This window comes from Lactuca virosa, chromosome 7 (assembly GCF_052849685.1).
Source record: "Lactuca virosa cultivar CGN04683 chromosome 7, Lactuca_virosa_CGN04683_v6, whole genome shotgun sequence".
Classification (NCBI taxonomy): domain Eukaryota; kingdom Viridiplantae; phylum Streptophyta; class Magnoliopsida; order Asterales; family Asteraceae; genus Lactuca; species Lactuca virosa.
In genome coordinates this window covers 141,070,578-141,096,776 of record NC_136432.1, presented here as the reverse complement: position 1 = coordinate 141,096,776, position 26,199 = coordinate 141,070,578, and the positions used below count along the sequence as shown (strand labels likewise).

Below are 26,199 nucleotides of genomic sequence, written 5' to 3'. Positions count from 1 at the left end.
ATGATAATGTGTATTAATGTAGTAGAAAGAAAAACTTGGCATAGAGTATTAGGAGAATTAAGAATGATGTTAACTACTTTGAGTTTATTGAAAGAGGTTAGACAATGAGAAAAAGAATCAGTGTGTAGATTAATTACCAAAATGAAGCTATTATTGACTACTGAATGTGATGATAAGAAAGTGGTAGAAGATAATGAAGGGCAAGACTTGGATGATGACAATGATTCACAACATTATGATACTATGTCACATGATCATGAAGTCATCAAAGGAGATGGTAACCCACAATTGTATGGATAGTCAGCTTGAAATTCTCCATCTCATTTGGAAGAGAAAGAAGATCAAGAAGAATGCATGGTTGATTTCTAATTTTAGCGCATAATTAAGGATGCAATCGTTTGGCAACCTCAAATAAGGTACCGGTGTCATTTAATTTGTCACGTATATGACACATAGCACTATATATACACCAAGTAAGTTGTAATCTACAACAAACGGTTACAAGGATAGCGTTTAAACAACTTCAACAAGTTAGATGGTTGATGGTGTACAAAAAGAATGACTAAGTGTGAAAATAATGGCTAAATGCTAACAAAAGCAAGTGTTAATTACATTAAAAGTAAGCAAGAGACATATACAAAAAGAAAGTGTAGTTATTTAAAAAACAAAGTAAACAAGAGATGTACAAAAAAGTGAGTAAAGTTATTTAAAAACAATCAAAGTACTTTTATTGGAATGACCACGAGTGGTACTTTTCTGGGCAATGTGAGCCCAAACTTCTCCTCCATATCCATATCTTGTGCTCTAATATTTCCTTCGAGTTTCCATTCAAACTTTTGAATCAAAGACGCCAACATTAAATGCAACATCCTATGAGCAAAATTTAATCCCGGACATATCCTCCTTCCAGAACCAAATGGAATAAACTCATAATCTTGACCTCTATAGTCGATATTCACTTCCATAAACCTTTCTGGCATGAACCTTTCCGGGTCTAACCAAATGTTAGGGTCTCTCCCCATAGCCCAAACATTACAAAGGATTAGTGCATTTTTAGGCACAATGAAACCTTTCACTTCTACATCTTGTATGGCTCGGTGAGGAAGAAGAACAGGGGCTGGTGGGTGTAGTCGGAGAATTTCTTTTATTACTGCTTGCAGATAAGGAAGTTGAGAGATATGCATTTCTTGTATATTTCCATTGTTGTTTTGCATGAGACGATTGATTTCTGCCCGAGCCGTTTTCATTTTCTCTGGGTTATGGATAAGCTCAGCCATTGCCCATTCCAACGTGTTTGATGTCGTATCAGTTCCAGCGATTAATATATCCTAAAATAATTAATGAAACAAATAGTTATCGTAAAATTATAATTAGTTAATCAAGCCAACGTAGTTTCAAGTTTTGTTGAACCGAGCCCGATTATTCAAAAGATAAACTAAACCAAACGAAACAATTTAATATATTGAATATGGTTTAACATATTAAAAGTATATCCTACACTCCAAAATGATTTACTTACGTAGAACAAATGTCCCATGTCATCTAGACTAAATACTGATTCATCTTTGTGGAAGAGGTTAAGCAACGTATCCAAAACATCGTCGTTTGTTGCTAAACTCGATCTTGATTGCAATCGTTGGTCAATGATCCCATCGATAAGATTCAACAACTTCTTACCATAAAAATTTCCTAGCCGTACTAATCCTTGTGGATCCAACGGCCTTAGTATTGGAAAAAAGTCAGCTATATTTGGTTTCGCAGCTAATTCCAACAAAGCCATCACTGCTTCCCTAAACTCTTGGGATGACATAGTATCATATTGAGCGAAATCCATAGAGAATATGAATTTGGAGAGAACATTAAGAATTGTTGTAAAGGCAGCTACACCTATGTCGACAGTTTTTTCATTAGTAGAACATCCATCTACGTAATCTACAAGTTCTTGTACCTAGACGTATAAACATGAGCTTTAATTAGATTAGATAATATGCAATCCAGACCAACTTAACATAAAAACTTCTAATTAATATATAAACCAATTTCAGTTTCGTGGAATCAATCTTTTATTAAATTAAAACATAACAATAAAGTATTTAGGGGACGTTTGGATTTAAGGTGTTTATTTATTTATTATAATTTGATACCAAACATTTTAAATGGTTTGATGAAATAAAATAAAAAAATATATATATTATTAATTTAATAAAAAAAAAACAGAAGTTCACTATTCATCTTGCAACACAACTTTAATATATATATTATATGTAAGAAATATACTATTAACCGAGCCGACAGCGGCGGACCTAGGGGTGGTCCACGGTGGCACCGGCAACCCCTAACTTTTCCGGCCGCAGTGGAAAATTTTTCGAAAATTTTCGAAATTTTTATTTTTTCTACTACTGTGCAACCCTTAACTCTCCCGTGCAACCCCTACTGTAAAATCTTGCGTCCGCCCCTGCGAGCCGAGCCTTAAACTTTTAAATAAGTTACTAATACGATCAGGTGGGTTATAAAAACTAATTTATTAAAAACATATTACATGCTATCAACACGGCTCATACCTTCTCCCTACGTAGTAGTTGGCTACCATCTAGACATTGCGCGGAGAACATATATTCATTAGTAATTCTTCGTAGTCTACGCCACTGATCTCCTACTGGCAGCCATGCAATGGAGTACTTGTCATGATCAACTGCACGAATACTGTCCAGAATCGTTCTGCTAGAAAACGATATATCATGTGTGTGAAAGAACTGCTTGGCAAGATCGGGTGATGAAACAACTATTGTTGTGCGTCTTCCAAGCTTAAGAGACATCAAAGGACCATAATGTTTAGAGAGTATGGCGAGAGAGCGGTGGGGTTTGTTTCCGAGTTTTAAGATGTTTCCGATGATAGGAAAAGGGTAAGGGCCTGGTGGAAGCCGTGAGTTGTGGAAACCGGAAACGACGACATAAATGAACGTTAGAATGGAAGAAAATAAGAGAAAGATGGTTGGATAATTCATAGCATTGTGTGAATGCGTTGTTATCAGTTATCACACTTTAAATATGCAAAATTTATCCCGGTGTCATGACATGTGTAGTAACGTAATTCACTATATATTGTCATAAGAATGCTACTTTTCGCAAGACGCCATTTCAGAATTATCTTTTAAACGTTTTGATATATTTCTAGACTTGAAAATATGTCTATAATTAGATAACACGGTTCGAGATCTGCAAAGAAAAATTTATTAATAAATATATATTTATATAAGGGATAAATATTAGATTTCCTCGTATGCTTTGTATTAGAGTTTTTCTTTTTGCATAGAAAGGTAATAATTAGAAAAATAATTTACGACAATGGAGTAGTTTTGTACTTATTTATTAAAGTATCTATCTATATAGCTTGGTGTCAATTCCAAAACAGGTAATTAGTTCAATTTTTTGTAATTTTTTTTTAAATTGGGTCTTTTTCGTTAGAGGAAACTTTTATTAATTATTGTTTTGGTAAAGTTTACGTTTTATACGGCAACATCTACAAAGATGTTATAGAAGCGGGGACAAAATTTTCATCAATTAATATGGAAATGGTCCATTTGTGCTATATTGGGTTAGCGGAATTTCATGGGGTTAAGGGTTGAGTTTCAACTTTGACATTAAGAAGTAGTTTTAGGACTACATTACAAAAATATATATCTAATTAATTATATAAAAGTTGGCTAAATGGGTTGAAAGTTACCCAAATGCAACACTTTTTTAGTGTGGATTCAAGCTTTCAACTACAAAAATATAAATCTAATTAATTATATAAAAGTTGGCTAAATAGGTTGAAAGTTACCCAATTCCAACACTTTTTTAGTGTAGATTCAAGCTTTCAACTCTTTTTCTCTACACCATATCACACTGCTCCACTTCTTTTTTGTTAATTATATGAAAAATAAAAAATGCTACATCTAGCCTACACTTACATGTTAGGGATTAACTTCAAATATAGCTTATAGATTTTCAACCATAAGAATGTTTATATGGTTAAATGATTGGAATACTTGGTATAAAAAGCTTGTGAATGACTAACCATAATATTTGGTATAAAAGCACGCAATGCAAAAGGTCATGACTTTATACTCAGCGATTTTATATTAAAAGCTGCGATTTTTTGATAAAAAAATTCAAAAAAAAGTTTTGTGATCTCTAAGTATTTTTTTATGCATTTTTATGATTTTTAGAGTTTTTTTGTTTTCCATAGAACCTAAACCTATATATATATATATATATATATATATATATATATATATATATATATATATATATATATATATATATATAGGTTCAAATGTTTCTAGCAACTATTGTGTGCATGAATGCACCAATAGAAATTAAGAATAAATAAATCATTTAAGGGTATTATAGTAATCTTTGCATAGTTAATTATGGTAGATCAACAACAATTCCTTATATCACGCAAGAAGCAAAGATAAATTTAGAACATTAGCCCTAAATTGATTTCACCGCTTCCCACCACCCCTGTAGATCGATTTCACCATTTCTCTTTGTCTTCTCTATTTGTTCCATATTCAAGCCCTAAATCGATTGACGAAACGAATGATATGTGTATGGTTGTTACAATTGTAGAAAGAAAAGAGAGAGAATGAATGCAGAGAGAGATAGAGAGAGAGAGAGAGAGAGAGAGAGAGAGAGAGCGAGAAAGAGGTACTAACATGGAGAACATAATTCTGATTTTGCTCCAATGGCTGGCTATGGCGTTGACTGTAACCTTTGGCATGGTCGCCGACGAATATTTTAAGTCATTCAATGTTAGCTACGATCACAGAGCACTTATTATTGATGGACAATGGAGAATGCTTATTTCCACAGGAATTCACTATCCTCGAGCCACACCTGAGGTATTTTACTACTTCTACTTGTTCAATGACTTCAGTTAATTCTACGATAACAATCCTCTGTGGTGTATAAGTCTACATATACAGCATGTTATTTTGTTTACAATTTAACATGATTCAGACGCAAAAGCAGGAGATATGGGATTTTCAAGGGTTTTATTAGGTTATTTTGGCAAAAATTGAATTTTGGGTTGTGCTTTCTGTTTCTGTGTTTCATCAAATAATATGTGATTTCTGTTTCTGTGTTTCATTTTCATTCTCATCTTTCATCTACCTCTTTTCCTGACATGTATAAAGTTCAACATAGCTTATAATGGGCGATGGTGATTGTTTCCCCTCCAACTCTATTTTACCTTCACAAGATGGCCTTTCCATTTATTTGGCTATATATAATGCGGTATCTTTACTTTTACCTAAATCTAATTGTTTATTTCATGATTGTTTTTGTATGTGATTAATTTAGATGAATTCGAGTAGTATGTTAGTGTGTTTGGTTGTACTTTATCTTATTGCATATAAGGTGTTTGTGAAAATGTCTAAAAGAGAACTTGATATAATATACAATTTGTTTGATCGGTGGGTTTGGATGTGCATTATCTCATGATTGATTTTGTATATGATTGATTTGAGGTGAATTTGATTAGTGTGTTAGTGTGTTTAGTGTGTTAGTGTGTTTGGTTGTGCTTTATCTTATTACATGCTAGGTGTATTCCAGCAGAATGTATTCTGCTACTTGTATTTCACTTGACAAGATCTGATGTGTATATACATGCTTGTATGTGACAAAACATAAACAATAACATCAATATGTGTGTAGAATACTCATAAACTCATTCTATTAGAAAAAAATACTATGATTTAAGTGCATTCTGTAATGTATTCTATTATAATTTATTTATATATATGCATTATGTTAGAATGTCTTTTGAAATACGTGCATTCTGTAATGTATTTTGTTAGAATTTATTTATATATATTTGTTTAACTGGTAATACTAACGAGTAATGTATCTTATTCTTTCAGAATTACATGGAGAAGGAATTCAATATTGATCATACAAGAGAAATATTTGGAATCGAGTTCAACATCAAGTATATATGTGAAGATCAAGTGGATTATATGGACCACTGAAGAAGATCAAGTGTATTTGTTCAATAATTGTATATTCAAGAATGCTATTTTTTAAGAATTTTATTCATTTTTGATGATATTCTATTAGAATATGTATAAATATATTAAAATGTCTAAGGATATTAGTATGTAAGAATATGTATGAATTTGTATTTTATTTCGGATGTGTATTAAGAATAAAATCATAGACCCAACTTGGATGTATATGAATAATAATCTAGAATTCTTAAATCAGGTTAATTATCAAAAATAAATGCATTGGAAATATATTCTGCAAGAATAAAATCGAAAATATATTTACTAGTTTATGGTTGACATTCTGTCATTCTGACAGAATAAAATCGGATTTTTAAATTTGAATTAATTTAAAATATTCATATTTTTAAAAATAAAGGAATTAATTATCCATAAAAATCTGAAAATTTCCTTTTTTAATATAGGTTAATTGACTAAAATGCCCTTATGCTGAAATTTGTGTGATTATATGGTACATGTTACCCTATTGTAATATCATAGACCCTCAGATCATGACATTTGATTCTATTCCATCCGATGGTCCAGATTAGTGCATTCTGGCACACAATAGTTAGTAAAAACAAAATAACCTAACCCTATATATATATATATATATATATATATATATATATATATATATATATATATATATATATATATATATATATATATATATATATAGGTAGCTTCAAATGTTTCTCACATCTATTGTGTGCTACAATGCACCAATGAGAATTTAGTAATAATTATATGTACATTAAATGCTATCCATAATTATAACTCATTTTTATGGAAACTAATTAAATTTGTCATTAATGTCAACAATAATATTCTTTCAAAATGAATTTATATCTAGAAGAATGAGAGTGTATTACAGCAGAATGAGAGTGTATTCTAGCAGAATACACTCTCGTTCTTCATATTCAATGCAACTTTATTGCATTTTAAGTGAATTACTCCTGAAACAAAATACGAACTCATATATAAAAACCTAGATACGAATTCATTCTAAAAGAATGTTATTGCTGACATTAATGACGGATTTAATTAGTTTCCATAAAAAGAGAATTATAATTATGAATATCATTTAATATACATATAATTATGGAAATCATTTAATATCTATATTTATTTAATTAAATAATTATTTAATTTACTAAATTCCTATTTGTGCATTCTAGCACACAATAAATATAAGAAACAAAATAACCTAGCCCTATATATATATATATATATATATATATATATATATATATATATATATATATATATATATATATATATGTATCCCTATTGTAATAAAAGAATAGTTTTATTCTCATTTTGACATGTGTCACCATATTAGACCTTCTAATTAATGCATATTTTATTCTTTTTTTGTCATATGTCATCCTATTATATGTCCTAATTAATGCATGACACTTGTCAACCTATTGATTCTACATTTTAAATTTCAAATTTCAAATTTCTCACTCTAATTACATTAAATTAATAACATTAGAAGAAAAATTAAAATAAAATTAATACAATGTATCAAGTGATGTAATTTTATATATTTATTTAAATCAATGATTATAATTTTATATAACTAAAAAATCTCTTAATTAATACTTTATTTAAAATAAGTAATTAATAATTTTGAGTTTTAACTATAAAAGTTTAATTAATTTTGTAACCGTGGTTCCCACGGGTTATAAACTAGTATATATATATATATATATATATATATATATATATATATATATATATATATATATATATATATATATATATATATATATATATATATATATATATGCTTAGGTTATTTTGTTTTTACTAATTATTATGTGTCAGAATGCACAGATCTGGACCACCGGATGGAATAGAATCAAAGGTCATGATCTGAGGGTCTATGATATTACAATAGGGTAACATGTACCATATAATCACCCAAATTTCAGCATAAGGGCATTTTATTCAGTTGAGACAAATTTAAAAAAATGAAAAATCGAGATTTATGGGATAATTAATGATTTTGATTTAAAAAATCAGATTTTTTTTTTCAAATTAATTCAATTTCAAATGTAATTTATAAGCATAAACCGATTTTATTCTATCAGAATGTTATTTTGTTAAAATGATATTCTATAATTCTGTCAGAATGGTATACAACTATGAACATAATATTATAAACACATATTATCAAGACCAATTATTTTTAATGAATACAAATTTTATATAAGACGAAGTTTAATAGTTTAGAATAAGTAATTACATTCATTCTTAAAGAATACAACTATGAACATAAATTACATTCATTCTTGAAATCTCTTGCAAAAAAAATATCGGCATTCTTGAAAGAATCCTCATTCACTTTCTTGTTTCATTTCTAGATGTCTTGTGTATGTTTGACCTCTAAGCCACTTCAAAATATGCTAGCATTCTATGAGATTGACATTTTGTGAGATTGGCATTCTGTCAGAATTGTATTGCATGAGAATGATTTTATACAAGGAGCTGCAAAAGGAGATAAACTCGAGGATGGTAAGTGATCCCTAGGTAAAACTTGAAACATCTGAAAAACATAAGAAACAAAAATCATGTTAAAACATCACCCAGTTGCAATACAACCCTTGCAAAATCATTCTTATGTGATTCTACCATAATCATTCTTATGTGATTATACCGGAAATACAATTTTGGCATAATCATTCTTATGTGATTCTTCAAGATTATAATACTCTCTACACATTATTCAAATAGAAGAATACATTAGATACAAAATATTCTTAAAGAATAAAATAATTATTCTTAAAGAATGAAACAATTGAAGATAAGAATAAACACCGAATGATGAGGAAAGAAAGTCATTCTCACAGAATTAGCTTAATTAGCTTAAATGGAATACACTATAGAATGCATTCAAATTTCACAAAAATAAACTTATTTTAAAATACAAACCCCAGCTCTAATCGTCCAACCAACACCTGATATATTTCATAATCGAAAAATGATTTCCTCTCTTTCAATATTGAAAGAAAATGAGAGGAATTCTTTCATATAGTACCCAAATAAGCTTTCATAAGATCAAAAAAATAAAAGAACCTCGTTCTTTCCTAGCATATTTGAAATCATCTTCATAAAAATAGCAGCAACACTAACAGAATTATAGAAAAGGTTGTATAGAACTATAGAAAAGGTAAACATCAGATGCCTAGTCTGTTAGCAAGTTGTACAAAGAGTTGTTATGACACTAAACCAAAAAACAATATCTTAAAACATTACCACATATGTTGTATAGAACTATAGAAAAGGTAAACATCAGATGCAATGTTGGCATTATGTCGAACACCTGGTGGGTGGAAGTTAAACTTTCACATTACACATAGTAGATTAACATGTCAAGATCAACATCAGATTCAACAACAAGGTAAACATCATGTGCAATTTCAGAAAGCAATTAGATTCAATGTACAAAATCAAAAATCAAATTCAAAACCAATCAATCGACTCAAGGTGCAAAATTAGAAACCAATTAACATCATATTCCAGACGCAAAATCGGAAACCAATTTAAAATTAGACGGAGTAAACGAAAAAAACAATCATACCTAACCAAAAAAGAAGACCGCATGAAATCGATACAGAGATGCAGAAAAACACGTTGGAGAAGCACCCACCAGAAGAACGATTGCAGGTGGACAGGAGAGCCGTGGAGGCGAGCTGAACTATGGAATACATGAAAATAAGATAGGTCAGCAACAGGTGGAGAACCTCGACACCTTGATTCCAATTCACATTGTCGACAAGTGTGGCAAGAGGTTTCGACCACCTCTTTTGATCAGACGATGTTCATTCGTCAATAAGAAAATAGGAGGAGGCAGAAATAGAATACGTATGATATGAGAGGCAAGGGTTAAATAGTTGGTCAAAGAGATTTTTATGGTAATTTCCATGAATTAAGGGATTTATTTTAATTATCAGGCTAAAGTTACATAATTATTCCTAAATTCCTATTGGCTCCTACATGCACACAATACTTGTTAGAAACATTTGAACATAGCCCTCTCTCTCTTTCTCTCTCTCTCTCTCTATATATATATATATATATATATATATATATATATATATATATATTAAAAGAAATTTTACTATTTCTAAAAACAGATCGAATATAATAATATTATTTTTAAAACACTCAAACCATTAAGCCTAATGTACAACAAACCATTAATATAATAATATTAATTTTTTTAAAATAGAGCTCATTTCTCATAAAGTGCACGTTTGAATCTTAAACTATAGGGAAATCTGGATTGTCTCCCTTTATATATCGATGCATAAAATTTGACCCGGCCAATTAAGCTTTTTGATTGACTGAAGTAATTACTAATATATCTGTAAAAATTTGTGGATTCTGAAGGACTTTCCCTTATATTGGGTCTTTCAACCTCAGTGAAACTACAAACTACCTTTCTTCATCTAAACAAGCATCTCCATGTACCCTCCGGTCGCTACTATACACGACCACTACCTATACCATTTATGTCGTCGCCATACCATAAAATGTCGTCGTCATACCACAAAAATTTTCTTTCCTTGGTAAGTCGTTGTCTCCTTTTCACAAGCCACCGCCTCCCAGATGCCTTAAAGACTTTGCGACGTGACATTTCTAAATATCTGCTTCTCCACCATGTTGATGATTTTCTTTCTCTCCCTTCATAAAAACCCTAATCATTTAAAACCAACATCCAGAGGTTAATGGCCGATGAGTTTCTGTACCAGAACCACCTCAATCCAGAGGTTAAAGACCTAAAACCAAATCAATCCCTTAACATCACCATTCATTGCCTCTAATACTATCAGGAGATCGCACCATCGACAACATCAGTCTCATCACCGTGACCGTCATCAGAGACCGTTGCACCAAAATTCTTATACCACCAACATTCTCCCTATCTAAACCACCACACCACCAACACAACTCTTCCCCTCTCTGTATCGCTTAAAAACCTTGAACATAACCACCATTACTCACCATTTGTCTTTTATATCAGTCTAATATGAGTCTTGCACAAGTGGGAGATTGAAAGATCGACTATGCTCAAGAACACATTAAAGTAATATTGCTAATTAACATATGATACTAATGGGTCACACTAACAACAACTTGATATAATTGATTGTTTATTAGAAAATCATTTTAATACATATTCAATAAACTCTTATAATTAAATTGGAAATTATTTACTTCATGGAAATAATAATTTACATTAGCAAGACATAATCCATATGGTATGAATTATCAAGTCATGCACACCATTTTAGACTAGATAAATTCTTTTTTCTTTTACCAAAAATTAAATTATATTTTATAAAATTGGTTTTGTAAACTATAAAACTCTTGTCTTCTTTTTAGCTTTTATTTTCGAAAATAAGAGAAGATAAAAGATGGCATGGGCTTTTGATTAGTTTAATCAAAAGCATGGCTTGCCTTAAAGGCATAGGAGACAAACTAGCTTTAGGGACATAAGTGCTTAAATGGTTAAGGACTTATGGACTTTGTTCTTACTTTAAAGCTTGCAATAAAGGCTTTCATTTGTTAGACTTTTGGAGAAGCCAAAACCATAACTTGCATGTCTCATGCATTCTCACTAATTTTTTGTTCATATTTTGAAGATTAACGCTCGTGCTTATGCTCTCTTGAAGTTCTTATTGGTTATGAACTTCAAGATTAAGAGTTAAGAGTTTATGGACTAGCATCTACATCAACTTGAGTTCTTATTGGTGTCTCAAAAGTTCCATATTCTCCATCAACTTCCAAGCCTCCCAAGAGGACCCAAGGAACTACACATGTTGTTATTTTTTCATCTTCTTCTTTGGTGCTTGTTTTCTTTCCAAACTTTGCAAGAAGATCCATGGTTGGTTATAAACTTATTTTATGTTGTTCAAAAATCAAAGACTTCCGTTGCTAAATCTCTTGTTTTTTAAACTAATTTTTGAATAAAAACCTAACAATTGGTATCAGATCCATCATTGCAAGTTTGGTTAGATTTTATGATTTTCAGAAATCTTAGTTTTTAGAAAACATGGATAACTTGTTTTTGAAAGAAAATGAGTTCATACTATTTTCTATGACAAATTTATAATTGTTATTTTTTATGTGACAAAAGTTTCATGCATCTTTTGTCATTTAAAGTTTTCTTAGAAAAACAAAGGTTGTTTTATGTGTATCTTGATATGTATGATGCGCTTATAGCCAAGGGACCAATATGTTGTTATGTTGTTGTGTTTGTTGTTTTTGTTATCAAAATGGTTGTAATAATTTATTTATTCATATGGTATGTAACAGATTAAGTATATTAGTTTTCTTGGTTTATTTTTGTAAGTAATAGATTAGTTTTTAGAAATAATTTATTTGTACAAAAATGTAACAAGAAATGAAGATGGAGCCATTTTTGGAAGACAAAAAGGTAATTTTCGTAACTTTGAACTGTGAATGGGAAAAGGCAACCTTTCTGCAAACTATTGCAAAAGGTGTTGCTGTTGGAAGTTTCCTTTGGAGCAGTTGGACCTAATGCAACCTTTTTTGAAACCTTTCTAAAAAGTATTGCATGTTGCTGAATTATTTACCTTTCAAGATGCTTTTTAACTTTTGCAAGCAATGGGTGTTTTCTCAAGTGGGAGCTTCTATAACAACATTACAAGAAGTTTTTTGGTCCCTTTAAATTTTCATTTAGGAATGGACTTGGCATCTTTTGTGTTGGGTCACAAAAATGTCATTAGTTGGTTATGTTTATGCACATATGTTTTTATGCATGTTTGTGTTGTTTATTTTATGCAATTAGTATATATGGTTGATAAATTAGTTTTTCACATGCTAAAATAAATTTGCACAAACTAAACATCACATGTAGTTTGGTTTTCAAAATTTATATTGTGAGCATAAGATGTAACTGATGGGTGTTATGAAAAACATATAAACCCTATGTGTGCATGCAACCCTAAATAATTTGATCTATGTTTTCTCTAATTAAACATAGGGTTATGCCCTATTAATAGTGCAGTCAGGAAACCCTAGATAAGCCCTAATCCAAGATTATCTTAAACCGGGTAATTATCCACCTTCCTGTTTATCCACCAAGGATTATTCTAGAAGCCCTTAGGCTTCAAGAAACCGTTCAACCCATATGGAGGGTTCTAGAATGCCTCCTTCTCAACCATTGACCAATTACATTTCAGTCCCTGCACTTTTAATTAATTCCTTTAATCCCAAAATTAAACCCAATTAATTTCTGATTAAATATTAATTAAATATTACTATTTCTAATTAATATATTATTCTCATAATAAATTAACAAATCATTTATTTCAATTTATTAATAAAGTAATAAATCAACCTCTTTCTCCAAAATCATATGTCCAATTGCTAGTTTTGAGGGCAACCCAAAAGGACTGTGCAACTATCAATATGAGTATATACCAATGATAGTTATGGGCTTAGATACCTAATCCAACAGTCACCCACTTGGATAAGCCTAATAACTGTAGTTTCCAGTATAACTTCTAAAACTGATTAGCAAATTGTAGCTCTCAAAAGTCGTTGTCGAATTTTGACTCAGTCAGTTCGTGTCCTAAGATAAGTGATCAAATATTCCTCCGTTCTACAAGATATCGTATAGACATGAGACATGGATTATAATCAATCTCATTGTCGACGTTTTGTTTCCCGATTTCTGATTTCTGAAGACGAAAATCAGACTATCAATTGAACACATCAATTCAGTCTAGGCTTGGGCAAACACTTTAGATGTCATCATCAAATCATCGAGGGGCCCAAATATATCGTTTTTCCCGTTAGGGAAAAAGGAAAGAATAAATTTTGACTTATATGCTTGCACTATTTACTCATCAAATTATGCACAACAATACATTTTATAACATCAAGTTACTGGTGCGTTTACGTATTATCAATGCACAACTGACTTGTAAACAACAACTCATATATCTCCGTCTCAAGAATATAAGATATTATCGTCTCATAATTACTCGTGATAAAATCCATGAAATAATTTTTTGAGCTTGCGTTTATCCAATACTTAAAATCCCCATTTTCGAAGTACTCATGAACATTGCAGCAAAACTATTGTTATGTCCAGTCTCCATAGACAATCTACAATTGAATTCATGATAGTCTTAATTTGCTACTTACTTCCAAAAGTACGAGCAACTATGGAACTTTGAATAATAAAATTATTCAGGAAGTAAAACATGCAAAGTGAAACACAATAATAACCTAATTAACTATGATCTCTAACTAATGAATATAAATAAAACCCTTATATTTAATCACCATATTAATTAGACTTTATTCATTGTATAATGTTTCGAGTAATCAACTAAACACTTGAATTAAACATCAGTCATGCCATGATATAAACATGCATACTATGTCTCTCTATGGTCCTTCCTTTGTGAACAGGTCGATTGGACACTAATCCAATGATGCTCATTTTACAATTCTAAATTCTTGTCACTACTTAGAATGTGTTAGAGTTCAACCTTACATGTATTGTCCTTCTGTGATGTCGAAGCTTCAAAGTCACAAAGACTTAGCCAACGATATTACATAATCCATTGAAATTTTGGTACTAAAAAATAATTCCAATGTAATGAAGTTTCAAATTCAAGGCATACTCCTTGAACACCTTCCTTGCATTAAAGTTTTCGACACACATGTAGATTTTAATCATCAACTCCCGCTATGGAAACATTTTCATATTCCCATATGACCATCAATTCTGAACAAGAATCACCTCAATCCAGAATTATGCAATATGGTCCTTCCAAACAATACTATACTTCCAACTGTCCACAAGCAACCAATCTTTCGGTAACCCCAGAATGTTCTTGATCGTTGTTTAACAACTTTAGTCATACAAAGTTCTAGTCCTTTTTCCCCTTTAAAATTCCCTAGGTATTTGGAAAAATCAGAACAAGTGAATATTATAGTGTATGTATTCGATCATATATTCGAAGCATATGGTACTCGATTCATTATGTCTTACATAAAGACCTGATATCTGACCAGTCTCTTGCTATAATATTTTCCATATATCGAATTTCCTATGTTAAACCATTTTAACACGATATTCATATATGTCCAAGACTAAGTTCTTTTAATCCCTTCAATCCAAACTTTTAGATTTGAAACGAAGTATGAATGACCTCTCCTTCAAGTCTTACTATAGAGAAACAATTTCCAAACTTTGCAACTTGCAAATTTGAAAACTTTGTTTCCTACAAATAGTATTGCCAACTTGCAACACTTAGCATAACATTATGCTCCCACTAGCTTTGACATGTATCCAGAAATCAACTGGACTTCTAGAAATCAATACTCTTGACTTTCTTACTAAAGTGCAGATTTCTGATGCGTGATGCTTCGATATGTCTTCAACTAGACTTCTCAAGCTTTTACACCTTTCATCAGATAGTATATATATGTGTGTGTGTATGTGTGTTTAAACCCTTTCAAAACTTATGGCTATATGTCCTGAAAGTTCAAACAATTCCTTGCCATTTCTCACAATTCAAACTATGAAAAGGGATGTCATAGTCATATTACGAATTTGAGAATGCAAGTAACACAACCATTAACCATAATGATATTTATCATATCTTCAAAATCTACTAGCGAAAGTGTTTCCTCATAATCATTTTCATGAACTAGAACGAAACCTCTTGCCACCTAGATTTTATGGTTTATGCGTCCCATCCATGTGAATTTATCATTTCCAACCTACAATCATAAGATAAGGTCTATGACAAAACCAAATTCAATTTTAGCCTCCCAATGGACTGAACTTTGCTTATTCTTAATTTCATGCCTTCTGGTAGAACAAGGGTGTACTAGTGCTTCCATGTTGTTAAGTAACTCACCCATATTGATCAATGCACTTTCACTGACCAACGTGCTTTGACTTGGCAATCAAATGAGAACCATAGAACTCATAAGAATTGCCAACTCAACTGGAAGGTGCATAGAAACAAGAATGTGTCAACTTAACATGAAAGATTATTAACCTCAGGTCGTGTGCTATTGATAACTAAAATGTTCATTCTTGATTGACTCCTGAAACTCTTCAAGATCATTAAAATTGCCACTGACTTCTTGACATATTAGTTTCTCTCTCAAGGAACATTCCTTGACGAGCAACAACAAATATTCAAAAGTTAGTGTGGATTCTTGACACTTCATGGAATATGTCTTAGTTTATCCTTTGTTTTAACCAAAACATCACAACTTCCAATTCCAAATGTGCTAGAGTAAGAAAACATTATTACTCCACATCTCATGAGGTGTTATAAACCTACTTAGTATAAAACAAGTTTTTAAGATACGATATGTAGTAACTAGAGCATGGCTTTAAAACTTGATTGGAAAACGAAGTGTGACTCATCCTTTGATTTGAACCATTTCAACAATATCTGATTCCTCTTCTTAGTCAAACAATTGCTCTAAGATGATCCTCGAAGATCAATTGATATATAGTTCCACAATCATTAAGATGGTCATAAAACATGATACTAAAGTACTCTATTTTCCTTTCAGATTGGAGAAACCTTTATCTTTCTACCTAACAGATTCTTCTTATTCGTTTTGTCACTCTTTGTAAAACCCTTTTCAATAAGTTATAATTGTGCTTAATCTTATAAACACAACCATATTTACTAAATCATCAATAAATCATGAAGAATAGAATTTTCATCCTTTGTGGAAGATTTGAATCGTCCATATCAATGGACTAGATTCATTAGTCCTTCACTTTGAATCACATAAAACATGTGATCATGAATAAGTCATAATCTTCCAAAGATCAAGATTCTCATACATCACACAATTCGAATTGCATGACTCCAAGTTTCTATCTAGTTGAAACTTGGGTGATGAGAATTCTTTATCACTTAGTCAGTTATGACATTTACCACAAGTGAAATAATAATAATTAAATCCACAATTAATATTGCTAATAATAGAAATGTAACCAACATTTTCATAAATGACATTACAAGGAATATAAATTGAACCAACTATATAAACCAAATTTTCACTTTTATTGATAATAAACAAAAATTTGGAACTCGTCCTTACAATGTATAAAATAAAAACTATGTTTCTAGGTATTTCCTAAGCAATCTATTAAATTATCATAACTCCTATGTACCAGCAAATTCTGATCATCGAACCATGCAACCGAAATCCATCTCTCATGATCAGAATTAGCTCACTATTCTTAAGTTTCTTTCTTTTTCTTAGATCCTGCAATACCATCAAAATGTGATCATCACATCATGTATTAAGAGTCTATGAATAGGAACTTATTAAAATAATGGAGTTAGATAATGGATGTACCTGAAGTAGAGTCACATGACTTGAATTTACCATCTCTAAGATCTTTCAGGTAGTCTGGGAAGCTTCGCAACCAATGTCTCTTCAATTGGCAATAGAAACATATGGACTTTTTAGGATTAGCACATGGAGCTATCTCAAAACTAGCCTTTCTCTTTACCATACGATCAAACAGTTTGACCTTGGCTGATCCCTTTCCATTGGGAAGAGAAATCTGTTCTGGACTACCATTGTCACCGTTGTCCATGGAAATTTTGGACTCAGATCCTTCAAACACTTTTGCTTCACTTGTACCCTTAATCGTTTTTGCTTCAGCAATAATCAACATATGTGTCAGATCAACTAGGATCACGTCATGGTCTCTCATATAAAAGTTCTCAATGAATTGACTATACGACTTAGGAAGCGAAACTAGAACCAAATCAATGGCTTGCTCCCTTGGGAAAACAACACCCATTTTTTCCAATTTGTCAATGTACGATTTCATAACTCCTAAGTTGTAGCTCCAAATCCTGATCATTGAACCATGTGACCGAAATCCATTTCTTCATATCAGAATTAGCCTTCACTTTCCTTAAGCTTCCTTCTTTCTCTTAGATTCTGCAAAACATCAAAATGCAACTTTCACATCATGTAATAAGAATCTATAAATAGGAACTTAATAGAGTTAGATAGTAGATGTACCTGAAGTAGAGTCATACAATTTGACTTTACCATCTCTTAGATCTCTCAGGTAGTCAGGGCAGCTTCGCTTCCAATGTCCCATCAAATGGCAGTAGAAACAGATAGACTCTTTAGGAGTGACACGTAGACCCATCTCAGAATTTTTCTTTCTTTTACGATCAAAGTTTTTGACCTTGGCCAATTTTTTCCCTTAGGAGAAGAAATCATTTCTGGACTATCAACGTTGTTATTGTCTATGTCCATTGAAATTTGGGAAGTAGATCTTCCAGACAAATTTGCTTGACCAGTGCGCCAATACATTGCCGCTTCAGCAGCAATTAGCAAATATGTCAGATCGATTAGGGTCACGTCGTGCTCTGTCATATAGTAGTCCTTCAAGAACTGACCATATGATTCAGGAAGCGATTGAAGAACCAAGTCAACAGCCAGCTTCCTTTGGAAAATGATACCCAACATTCCCAGTCTGTCAATGTGCAACTTCATCTTCAGGACGTGTGCACACACATAATTTCCATCTCGTTGTTTGCATGCCAATAGGGCTTGAGTGACCTTGAACTTTTCAAGTCGACGAAAATGTGGGTCAGGGAGAATCACGGGAGGAGGTGGAGGAAGATCATCTTCAGAAGGAAAACCTTTTCCAAAGGATTTAGGAAGACCATAGTTATCAGAACTAGACATCTACAAAAGGGAGAAATTCAAGTTAGTTGATTTAATCCTTAATATAACACCCAAAAGAAATATTAAGGCTAGGACCCAACACAATAACTCACAATTCGGAAGAGGGATGCCGTAATCCAATTATAAATTATTTGAAGGTAGGTAAATGACGATTTACCAATTTCAACACGAAAACGATATTTTAACGAATTAGGTTTTAAATGAATTTCCTAGATCTTTTGAGATTCATTGAACTTTTCAATGGCATGTTTCATCTCGATTGTGCCCTTCAAGTTTGTGACTGGGATACCGAGGATCACAAACAAGGTGTGAATAACCATGCAAATTAGCTTGGTACTCTCGATGTCATTTATCACCTAATCAATGTGCCAGTTAACCACACACGCTCCATTGATCAATGAGAAACCCATTGCCAACAATATCGGTCTCATATTAGTGTGCCGGTTAACCACACACACTCCACTAACAACCAATAAGAGGAAATGTGCAATTTCATGGGTTAGCATCAAATTTACATTTTCCTAAAGTAACTAAGATTGGGAATTAATAAAAACATTTAGTTACTTTGTATTTTCATTATACTTTTAATGAGATTTAATGTCCTATCAATCCCGTTCGGCTAACGACCCTCCACTAGTCAAGGGTGCGGTGGGTAAGAGTGGATACCCAGTGGCGGTCATTTTATAGGTCGCTTCCTTAAACACCCCTTTATAGATGTAACACCCCGACTCCCAGGTATAAATTTTACAGCTTTATATTAAGATTTAAAGGCCTACTCGACAATTTGAATGCCACAACTCGTCGTGTAGAAATGGATATGGTTGCGTGATTTAAGGGACCTACTCGACAAGTTGGAGGATCCAACTCGACGAGTTGGAGCTGGAATATGAAACCCTAATTTTTAGGGTTTGCACCCTATTTAAAGGACCTTAAGTCCTTTCCTCCAGCCCCTTACCACCTTTTGACGGCCAGAAGAAACCCTAATCGGTCTAAACCCTATTTTTGAGTGTGTGTGTGAGAGAGGCTAAAGTGTGTTTTTGGTGCATTTGTTGAAGAAGCTTGGAGTTTTAGAAGCGTGGAACGAGAAGAAGTCGGTAGATCCAGTATCTACATTGTCTTGGCTTGCATTTGAATGTAAAAAGCCTTTACCTTGGCTTTCCATTTGTTAGATCTCTTCTTAAGTGAGAATATGGACATTTTGGTACAAAAATGGAGTCAATTTCGGATTTGAGATCGTCACAAGGGCATAGTTTCAGATCTGGACTCCTCTAGGCCCTTATGGACATAAAGCCTCAAGCTTTATGAAGCTTTGGCCCTCCTTCATGTCCCAAACCTTCTTCTAATGCTAGTTATGATTGTTTTAGCTTCATGGAGCCTTGCATGCATGTAAAGTTAGCAACTTTACGTGATAACAACACCCTAGGAGCCTAGATCTACAGTTTGGAGCATTGGTTTCACGTAAAAGCATCTGAATGAGAAATGGACTGAAGGAACTCGACGAGTTGCATGGTCAACTCGACGAGTAGGATGAAGATTGGCCGTTTTTGGATTATGCATGGACTCGACGAGTCAGTGAGATGACTCGACGAGTTAGTTAGGGTTTTTCCCGACATTTGGACACCACATGGACTCGGCGAGTCAACTAGGGTTTTCACGATTTTTCGAGTTCTGAAGGAACTCTGTGACAACCCGAAACTTTTTTTCCGTTATTCCGTACCCAGTTTCCGTTTATAAAATTTGGTTTTTAATTATTTCTGTTCATGTTAACACTATTTTGGTCTAACGGAATATTCTAAGCTTAGTACAATCCAAGTTTCGGTCCAAAAAAATGAGTTTTTCCAAGTCAACGCATAGCATCCGGGCCAATCGACCCTTCGAGAGGAGTTCACGGCCGCAAACATAGTTTACGGCCGTAAACTCTGTTTACAACCGTAAACCCTATTTACGGCCGTAAACCCTCCACCCCACCCCTTGACCGTAAACTCACCCCTATATAAGGGATGAGTGGCCTTCATTTATCACTTTACACACTCCAGAAGCTTTCTCTCTCTCTCTCTCTCTACAAACTTCGAATTTGCCCAAGGATCCTCAAGAATGTAAGTGATTCTTCACCTTGATTGTGTTTCTATCTCACTTCTAGTGGCAAATCCATGTTCCTAGCTCATAAATCTCATCTTTTTCTAGATTTTCTCTCTCACCAAGAACACCAAGAACACACACTAGTTCTTGGTGGCTAAAACCCTCATTTCAAGTTTCTACTACGTAAGTACACTACCCCTAGCTTGTTGGATACAAGAATCACTTGTTAAAGACCTAGAAATCATGACCAGAAGGGTGTTTACGGTTAAGGCAATCTCCCTTAACCGTAAACTCTATTTATAGGGTGAAAAGTTGCCACAACACCCTCCTAAGCCTAAGAGCTAGGCTTAGAACACTTCCAGAAGGCCAGAAAGGACCTTGAAACACCAAAAATCGCATCTTTTCGTCAAGTGTTTACGGCCGTAAACACCTGGACCGTAAACACCTGGACCGTAAACCCAGGAACCGTAAACACCTGGACCGTAAACCCATGGACCGTAAACACCTGGACCGTAAACTCCTAGACCGTAAACTCCTGATTACGGCCGCAAACTCCCCTCTTCAAACACATGTAATTCAAACACTTAGTTTTAAGTGTTTCCTAGTCCCTAAGGTGGTTTCCTTCCATAACAAATAGTGTTATGCCCTCACCTAATGTATATATGTACTTTTACATGCTAAATAGGATCCGTTTGTGTCCGAAGCTTTATTTGACACTCAACAATTCCTAGCAACTTACACTCAAATCCCACGTCAAACAGTGAGTTCATACCCCTACGCTTTTTCCGAGTTTTTCATGTTTTCAGGGGGGAATACAAGCAAAAGTACAAGGAAACTTGTACTCAAGTATATTATTTTGTTTAAAATAATTATATGTTCAGTATGCTTTTAACTCAGAAAAACCGTTTTACCAATCGATTAAGAAATCAACTCGTAGAAACAGTTTTCAAAACTAAAGCAAGGAACTTGAAAATCTTATCATAGAATGTGATATTTTCTAAAGGGTTTATACAAAACATAAACAAGATTTTCGATGCTATTACTCGTAAGTTTGTTATTTTAGGATTGGAGACACGTCCTTGGTAACACTCCACCGGATTCGTGAGTGTAGGACTAGCCCTTATAACCAGAATCTCTTGTAGGGAGAGCGTGACTATTATGTATAGATCTATACGGGACTGACTATCCTGCACCTCGCTGCTAGTTACAGTGGGACCGTTAGGTCTACGGGTGACAAAGTCATAAAAGGATACTGGCCCCGTTTCGTGCCATATCTAGTTTAATGTATGGTTATAAAACTCGCAGCCAAGATAATAGAGATTTACTTTTGTAATAATGAAACAAGTGAACTAACCTCAAAGTAATAACCGATTTGATTACTAGAGGGCATTGGTAATGCCCTTAGGATCTAGTTCACTACTTATTTATTAGTTTTATTTATGTAATAAGGCTAATACAACTTTCCGAGAGTAAACAGGGTTTTCAAGGAAACTACATCTAACGATACAAGTATGGTAGATACTTGTACACCTCATTTCAGAAATCGATAACCAACTATCAACTTCAAAGGAAAATATAGGATTTTCCTGGGATAACTAAATCTTTCGTAAACAGGTTGTTTAACTAATGGATAATCGAACTTCTTTCATAAGAAAATATAGGATTTTCTTGGGAAATACTTTTCAAAGGATTAAAGAAACATTTCTTTCACCTGATCTAAACGCTTATGAACTCACCAGCTTTATGCTGATATTTTAAAACTGCTTGTATTCTCAGGGCATCAATAGACAGGTACTCTTGCCAACTTTTGGAGAAGACGGAACATTCTGAAGTCACGTATTTTACTTTTGTCATATACCGTTATGTATAAACCATGTTTTTGAACAATGTAAATACTCATATTATAATGCAATGGTTGTGTTTACTTCGCTTACTATGATACAACTGTTGTGATACTACACATGACGTCCTCCGCCCCGGAACGTTTCCACCATTGGTTTCGGGGTGTGACAAACTCGACGAGTCAATGGGCTACACTCGACGAGTTGGGTCAACATGGACTGTTGACCTTGACCATTGAATTTGACTTTGACCAAGGGTTGACCAGTTTGATTTCTGGGGTATTTTAGTAATTTGGAATTCATGGAAGTGGATCATTAGTGGATGTAGGTGATTTAGTTTGGAGCTGTATTTTGGGGAGTTTGACATTATCATCCTGAGCTATTTGTGAGGTGAGTTGTCCTCACAATACTAACAGGGTCGAAGGCACCAATGCCGGCCTTTTTCGAATTTGTATCCGTGTTTATTGCATGATGATATGCTTAGTGACCTGTTAGGTCGGTATCCTGGTTTATAGGATAATGTTATGTTAGTGATCTGTTAGATCGGTATCTTGGTTATAGGATGATGCTATGTTAGTGATCTGTTAGATATGCATGACTATCTGTACATGTTAGCTAGCGTATGATATTCATGTGCACATGATTGTTTGATTAGGGGTGGGTTGAGGCGGACCTGCTTTGTGTTGTAGGCCAACATACCCAGGGCGGCTCGGATAGACTGCAGGCCCAATGGGGCATATCAGTCAGGCCGAACTCACGGAGAACGGTCCATACAGGATGAAGGCCCGGTGAGGCGGACCAGACATGCTGAAGGTTCTAAGAGTGGGCCAGATAGACTGAAGGCCCGGTGCGGGCAGTCCAGTCATACTGCAGACTCTATATGCATGTTGTTTATATGATATTGTTATGGTTTGTTTGGCTTTGGTAACTTAGGGGAACTCACTAAGCTTCGGGCTTACAGATGTTGATTATGTTTCAGGTGCTTCTGATGATCGCTGGAAGGCGAAGGCGTGATCGTGTACCTCCTTATGATTTTATGATTTGATTCTGGGATACTCTGACACGAAACCATTTTGAAAACAAATTTGTAAAAATTATTGGTTTTTGAATGACTTAAAAAGTTTTAAATTGACTTGATTTTTATGGATGTTACAAGTTGGTATCAGAGCATTGGTTTGAGTGAATTGGAGGAAACACTCGTGTGTATCCAATCTCAAACTAAGGACAAGATTTTTAAAATGATTTTCAAATGGTTTTCAAAATACTAAAGGAGGATGCAAGTGTACGATCAGTCGGAGCCAGTAAGTAGACCCCAAAATACCTTATGGATTATTTGATTTTGTGATATGTTAGAACAACATGCTAGTACTAGGCTATAGATCTTCAGGAATTGCATGATAGAATTTCATGATTATATGATGCCTGATAGCCTAGGGTTTTTCCTTATATGAAATTGACATCATTACTATAATTGCTTAGTGTATGCATCACAGTTGTACATAATTAAGATCTTATAGCCTGAGAATGTTTGGTTTGGCCTTATTTCCTGTTCTTGTTTGATGAAGGGCTTAGGGTAGGATCAGGTATTCGAAAGTCTATAGGGTCCAACCTTATGTATGGCTAGCATACACGAGTGTTGCAGGGTTGGTGGAAGTTTCATGGATAGGTTGTGTGGGATCAGTCGGCCAGTTATGAGATATTTAGCCTTCCTCTAGGAGTGAGGATTGAGCTCATGCCATGCTTACGTATAGTGTTAGGGCGTTGTGATGATACTTGAGACAAATATGGGTAGGTGTGGAAGGTAGTAAGTGATGGGTTTTGAGCATTCTAACACTTCCTAAGTGTACATGCAACCCTAATAACCTTGGATCTATGTTTGTCTAATAATCATGCAAAGTTGAATTCCAAGGTTATATTCCTATCTAGCATACATGGGGAACATTTTTAACTTGAATGAAAGATAGAATAACTTACCTTGTTGTTGATTATGATCCTTGAAACCTTGTGAGCCTAGCACCCCAAGTATGATGCCTCAAATGCTTCACACAACACCAAATGCAAAGGAGTAAACTTTGAGAGAATCTTACACTTGCAAAATCGGCTCTAGCCCTCTTGTTTCTTATGTGTAGCCTATTTTGGTGGAGAATGGGTTTCTTATATAGTGTTGACACATCTAGGGTTACACCATGTAAACCCTAATGTGTCATGACTCTTCATTTCCATGACCCATGGGTTTGTAACTCCCATAGAGCATCCTATGGGTGGAACCCAACTTGATAATCCATGGAGCCTCTTAGCCCACTATATAAGATATGGAAGATTTACATAATCTACCCATATATTTAATTAGTTATCTTTTGATCACTTAATTAATTCAAAATTAATTCTTGATCAAACTAATTAAATAATATAATTAATATATTAGAACTTATAATATATTAATAAACCATAAGTGTTATTTCTCTCATTTTAGTTTATCCAATTGCATGGTGCCATGCAACCCAAATGGACCATGCCGGGTCGGGTCAAGTACATACCAGAAATAGTTATGGACTTAGACACCTTATCCAACAGTCTCCCACTTGGATAAGTCTAATAACTATAACTGCAATACTTCAGGAACCGATCGGCAATCGTAGCTCTTTCAAGGTCTCTCGGAACTGAGAAGATGATGATACGCCATTTAAGATAAGTGATCATATAATCCTCTGTTCTAGATATCAGCCGGACAAATACATGGAACAGTGTCTTACTTTGTGTCCAGCAGTTTGTTTCCCGATTTCCGATTTGTTTGACATAGAACTCAATTGAACACATCAACTTAGTTCTGACCGGGCCCGGTACATAGGTCAAAACAAAATCATCGAGGGGCCCAGATATCAGCTTCTAATCCAAGAAGGAACATATAAACTTCGACTCATATGTTTGTTCTACTACTCATTGAATTATACACAAGAGCACGTTTTATAACATCGAGTTACCAATGTGTTTTCGTACAATCAATGCATAACCAACTCATAAGTAACAAATCATATATCTAGGTTTGAAGACTTATATGATATTAACGTCTCACGATCACTCGAGATAAATTCCATGAAGTGATTCCAGTGAGCGTGGGTTGAGTCCAATGCTCAGAACTTATGAGCACTCATGAGTGTTGTAGCCATGTCCAACAACTTAGACCTCTGCAACCAATCATGACAGTCTTGATTCATACCTACTTCTGACATATGATCGACTGTGGAGGTTCGAATAATATGATATACCAAACATAATTATTCTGGAAGTCAAAACATGCAAAAGAAATATAGTAAAAGATCGACAAGAGATAGCAACACTTTACTCATAAATAAAACAACTTTTATTCATCATCTAATGTCAATTACACTTTACAAATATCAAGGTTATCTAACTACTAAATCTAATATCATCCTTCAGCCCTATGCTCCGAGCATGCTGGAGATGCTTAACCCGAGTCAGTCCCTTCGTGA

At 33.6% G+C, this 26,199-nt stretch overlaps 1 pseudogene; it reads right to left on the bottom strand.

The window, feature by feature from the left end:
* Nucleotides 1-716: 716 nt before the first annotated feature.
* On the bottom strand, nucleotides 717-3,005 carry LOC145127196 (cytochrome P450 76T24 pseudogene; annotated as a pseudogene).
* Between the last annotated feature and the right edge of the window lie 23,194 nt (nucleotides 3,006-26,199).